Here is a 6045-nt window from a genome sequence, read left to right as displayed (position 1 = left end):
TCTCTTCCTCATCCTATCCTCATCCTCATCCTCGTCCTCATCCTATCCACATCCTATCCTCATCCTAATCCTCGTCCTCATCCGCATCCTATCCTCATCTTCCTCCTCATCCTATCCTCATCCTCATTCTCGTTCTCATCCTATCCTCATCCTCATCCTCTTCCTCTTCCTCATCCTTATCGTCATTCTTGTCATCATCCTATCCTCGTCCTTATCCTCATCCTATCCTCATTCTCATCCTATCCTCATCCTAATCCTCATTGTCGTCCTCGTCCTATCCTCGTCCTCATCCTATCTTCTTCCTCATCCTCCTCCTCATCCTATCCTTATCCTCATCCTCCTCATCCTATCCTCATCCTCATCCTCATCCTATCCTTATTCTCATTCTCGTCCTCATTCTCGTCCTCATCCTGTCCTCTTCCTCATCATCGTCCCCATCCTCATCCTCATCCTCCACCTCATCCTATCCTCATCTTCATCCTATCCTCATTCAACTCCTCATCCTATCCTCGTTCTCATCCTCATGCTATCCCCATTCTCATTCTCGTCCTCATCCTATCCTCCATCCTATCCTCATCCTCATCCTCTTCCTCTTCCTCATCCTCATCCTCTTCCTCTTCCTCTTCCTCATCCTCATCCTTATCTTATCCTCATCCTCATCGTCATCCAATCCTCATCATTATCCTCATCCTCATCCTCATGCTCCTCCTATCCTCTTCCTCGTCCTCATCCTCATCCTCATCCTTATCCTCATCCTCATCCTCTTCCTCATCGTCATCCTCATCCTATCATATTCCTATCCTCGTCCTCATGCTTACCATATCCTCATCCTCATCCTCATCCTCATCCTCATCCTCTTACTCATCCTCATCCTCATCCTAATCCACTTCCTTATCCTCATCCTATTCATATCCTCATCCTATCCTCATCCTCGTCCTCATCCTATCCTCATCCTCATTCTCTTCCTCATCCTATCCTCATCCTCCTCCTCATCCTTATCCTATCCTCATCCTCATCGTCATCCAATCCTCTTCCTTACCCTCATCCTCTTCCTCATCCTCATCCTCCTCCTATCCTCGTCCTCGTCCTCGTCCTCATCCTCATCCTCATCCTTATCCTCATCCTCATCCTCATCCTCTCCCTCATCGTCATCCACATCCTATCATCATCCTATCCTCGTCCTTATCCATATCCTATCATCATCCTCATCCTTATCCAATCCTCATCCTCATCTTCATCCTCACTCTCGTCCTCATCTTATCCTCATCCTCGTCCTCTTCCTCATCCTATCCTCCTCCTCATTCTCGTCCTCATCCTATCCTCATCCTCCTCCTCATCCTATCCTCAAACTCATCCTCCTTCTAGACCTCATCCTATCCTCGTCCTCATCCTCATCCTATCCTAATTCTCTTTCTCGTCCTCATCCGATCTTCCTCCTTATCCTCATCCTCTTCCTCATCCTCATGCTAATCAATATCCTATCCTCATTCTTATCCTCATCCTCATCCTCATCCTATCCTCATCCTCATCCTCATTCTCCTCCTCATCCTCATTCTCCTCCTCATCCTCATTCTCCTCCTCATCCTCATTCTCCTCCTCATCCTCATTCTCCTCCTCATCCTCATTCTCCTCCTCATCCTCATTCTCCTCCTCATCCTCATTCTCCTCCTCATCCTCATTCTCCTCCTCATCCTCATTCTCCTCCTCATCCTCATTCTCCTCCTCATCCTCATTCTCCTCCTCATCCTCATTCTCCTCCTCATCCTCATTCTCCTCCTCATCCTCATTCTCCTCCTCATCCTCATTCTCCTCCTCATCCTCATTCTCCTCCTCATCCTCATTCTCCTCCTCATCCTCATTCTCCTCCTCATCCTCATTCTCCTCCTCATCCTCATTCTCCTCCTCATCCTCATTCTCCTCCTCATCCTCATTCTCCTCCTCATCCTCATTCTCCTCCTCATCCTCATTCTCCTCCTCATCCTCATTCTCCTCCTCATCCTCATTCTCCTCCTCATCCTCATTCTCCTCCTCATCCTCATTCTCCTCCTCATCCTCATTCTCCTCCTCATCCTCATTCTCCTCCTCATCCTCATTCTCCTCCTCATCCTCATTCTCCTCCTCATCCTCATTCTCCTCCTCATCCTCATTCTCCTCCTCATCCTCATTCTCCTCCTCATCCTCATTCTCCTCCTCATCCTCATTCTCCTCCTCATCCTCATTCTCCTCCTCATCCTCATTCTCCTCCTCATCCTCATTCTCCTCCTCATCCTCATTCTCCTCCTCATCCTCATTCTCCTCCTCATCCTCATTCTCCTCCTCATCCTCATTCTCCTCCTCATCCTCATTCTCCTCCTCATCCTCATTCTCCTCCTCATCCTCATTCTCCTCCTCATCCTCATTCTCCTCCTCATCCTCATTCTCCTCCTCATCCTCATTCTCCTCCTCATCCTCATTCTCCTCCTCATCCTCATTCTCCTCCTCATCCTCATTCTCCTCCTCATCCTCATTCTCCTCCTCATCCTCATTCTCCTCCTCATCCTCATTCTCCTCCTCATCCTCATTCTCCTCCTCATCCTCATTCTCCTCCTCATCCTCATTCTCCTCCTCATCCTCATTCTCCTCCTCATCCTCATTCTCCTCCTCATCCTCATTCTCCTCCTCATCCTCATTCTCCTCCTCATCCTCATTCTCCTCCTCATCCTCATTCTCCTCCTCATCCTCATTCTCCTCCTCATCCTCATTCTCCTCCTCATCCTCATTCTCCTCCTCATCCTCATTCTCCTCCTCATCCTCATTCTCCTCCTCATCCTCATTCTCCTCCTCATCCTCATTCTCCTCCTCATCCTCATTCTCCTCCTCATCCTCATTCTCCTCCTCATCCTCATTCTCCTCCTCATCCTCATTCTCCTCCTCATCCTCATTCTCCTCCTCATCCTCATTCTCCTCCTCATCCTCATTCTCCTCCTCATCCTCATTCTCCTCCTCATCCTCATTCTCCTCCTCATCCTCATTCTCCTCCTCATCCTCATTCTCCTCCTCATCCTCATTCTCCTCCTCATCCTCATTCTCCTCCTCATCCTCATTCTCCTCCTCATCCTCATTCTCCTCCTCATCCTCATTCTCCTCCTCATCCTCATTCTCCTCCTCATCCTCATTCTCCTCCTCATCCTCATTCTCCTCCTCATCCTCATTCTCCTCCTCATCCTCATTCTCCTCCTCATCCTCATTCTCCTCCTCATCCTCATTCTCCTCCTCATCCTCATTCTCCTCCTCATCCTCATTCTCCTCCTCATCCTCATTCTCCTCCTCATCCTCATTCTCCTCCTCATCCTCATTCTCCTCCTCATCCTCATTCTCCTCCTCATCCTCATTCTCCTCCTCATCCTCATTCTCCTCCTCATCCTCATTCTCCTCCTCATCCTCATTCTCCTCCTCATCCTCATTCTCCTCCTCATCCTCATTCTCCTCCTCATCCTCATTCTCCTCCTCATCCTCATTCTCCTCCTCATCCTCATTCTCCTCCTCATCCTCATTCTCCTCCTCATCCTCATTCTCCTCCTCATCCTCATTCTCCTCCTCATCCTCATTCTCCTCCTCATCCTCATTCTCCTCCTCATCCTCATTCTCCTCCTCATCCTCATTCTCCTCCTCATCCTCATTCTCCTCCTCATCCTCATTCTCCTCCTCATCCTCATTCTCCTCCTCATCCTCATTCTCCTCCTCATCCTCATTCTCCTCCTCATCCTCATTCTCCTCCTCATCCTCATTCTCCTCCTCATCCTCATTCTCCTCCTCATCCTCATTCTCCTCCTCATCCTCATTCTCCTCCTCATCCTCATTCTCCTCCTCATCCTCATTCTCCTCCTCATCCTCATTCTCCTCCTCATCCTCATTCTCCTCCTCATCCTCATTCTCCTCCTCATCCTCATTCTCCTCCTCATCCTCATTCTCCTCCTCATCCTCATTCTCCTCCTCATCCTCATTCTCCTCCTCATCCTCATTCTCCTCCTCATCCTCATTCTCCTCCTCATCCTCATTCTCCTCCTCATCCTCATTCTCCTCCTCATCCTCATTCTCCTCCTCATCCTCATTCTCCTCCTCATCCTCATTCTCCTCCTCATCCTCATTCTCCTCCTCATCCTCATTCTCCTCCTCATCCTCATTCTCCTCCTCATCCTCATTCTCCTCCTCATCCTCATTCTCCTCCTCATCCTCATTCTCCTCCTCATCCTCATTCTCCTCCTCATCCTCATTCTCCTCCTCATCCTCATTCTCCTCCTCATCCTCATTCTCCTCCTCATCCTCATTCTCCTCCTCATCCTCATTCTCCTCCTCATCCTCATTCTCCTCCTCATCCTCATTCTCCTCCTCATCCTCATTCTCCTCCTCATCCTCATTCTCCTCCTCATCCTCATTCTCCTCCTCATCCTCATTCTCCTCCTCATCCTCATTCTCCTCCTCATCCTCATTCTCCTCCTCATCCTCATTCTCCTCCTCATCCTCATTCTCCTCCTCATCCTCATTCTCCTCCTCATCCTCATTCTCCTCCTCATCCTCATTCTCCTCCTCATCCTCATTCTCCTCCTCATCCTCATTCTCCTCCTCATCCTCATTCTCCTCCTCATCCTCATTCTCCTCCTCATCCTCATTCTCCTCCTCATCCTCATTCTCCTCCTCATCCTCATTCTCCTCCTCATCCTCATTCTCCTCCTCATCCTCATTCTCCTCCTCATCCTCATTCTCCTCCTCATCCTCATTCTCCTCCTCATCCTCATTCTCCTCCTCATCCTCATTCTCCTCCTCATCCTCATTCTCCTCCTCATCCTCATTCTCCTCCTCATCCTCATTCTCCTCCTCATCCTCATTCTCCTCCTCATCCTCATTCTCCTCCTCATCCTCATTCTCCTCCTCATCCTCATTCTCCTCCTCATCCTCATTCTCCTCCTCATCCTCATTCTCCTCCTCATCCTCATTCTCCTCCTCATCCTCATTCTCCTCCTCATCCTCATTCTCCTCCTCATCCTCATTCTCCTCCTCATCCTCATTCTCCTCCTCATCCTCATTCTCCTCCTCATCCTCATTCTCCTCCTCATCCTCATTCTCCTCCTCATCCTCATTCTCCTCCTCATCCTCATTCTCCTCCTCATCCTCATTCTCCTCCTCATCCTCATTCTCCTCCTCATCCTCATTCTCCTCCTCATCCTCATTCTCCTCCTCATCCTCATTCTCCTCCTCATCCTCATTCTCCTCCTCATCCTCATTCTCCTCCTCATCCTCATTCTCCTCCTCATCCTCATTCTCCTCCTCATCCTCATTCTCCTCCTCATCCTCATTCTCCTCCTCATCCTCATTCTCCTCCTCATCCTCATTCTCCTCCTCATCCTCATTCTCCTCCTCATCCTCATTCTCCTCCTCATCCTCATTCTCCTCCTCATCCTCATTCTCCTCCTCATCCTCATTCTCCTCCTCATCCTCATTCTCCTCCTCATCCTCATTCTCCTCCTCATCCTCATTCTCCTCCTCATCCTCATTCTCCTCCTCATCCTCATTCTCCTCCTCATCCTCATTCAGATCCTCCTCCTATCCTCATCCTCTTCCTCATCCCCATTCTACTCCTCATCCTCATCGTCATCCTACCTCATCATCATCCTCATCCTCATCCCATCCTCATTCTCATTCTCATCCTCATCCTATCCTCATCCTCATTCTCATCCTCATTCTCGTCCTCATCCTATCCACTTCCTCATCCTCATCCTCTTACTCATCCTCATCCTATCCTCCTCCTTATTCTCGTCATCATCCTCCTCCTCATCCTATCCTCATCCTCATCCTCATTCTACTCCTCATCTTATCCCTATCCTCATCCTCATTCTCATTCTCTTCCTCATCCTAACCTCATCCTTTTCCTCATCCTCATCCTCATCCTCTTCCTAATCCTCATCCTCATCCTGATTCACGTCCTCATCCTCTCCTCTTCCTCATCTCTCTCCTCATCCGAACCTCATCCTCATCCGATCCTCATCCTCATTCTTGTCCTCATCCTAT

Source organism: Lupinus angustifolius, chromosome LG18 (genome assembly GCF_001865875.1).
Source record: "Lupinus angustifolius cultivar Tanjil chromosome LG18, LupAngTanjil_v1.0, whole genome shotgun sequence".
In the NCBI taxonomy this organism is placed as follows: Eukaryota; Viridiplantae; Streptophyta; class Magnoliopsida; order Fabales; family Fabaceae; genus Lupinus; species Lupinus angustifolius.
Note: the sequence above shows the minus strand (reverse complement) of the source record.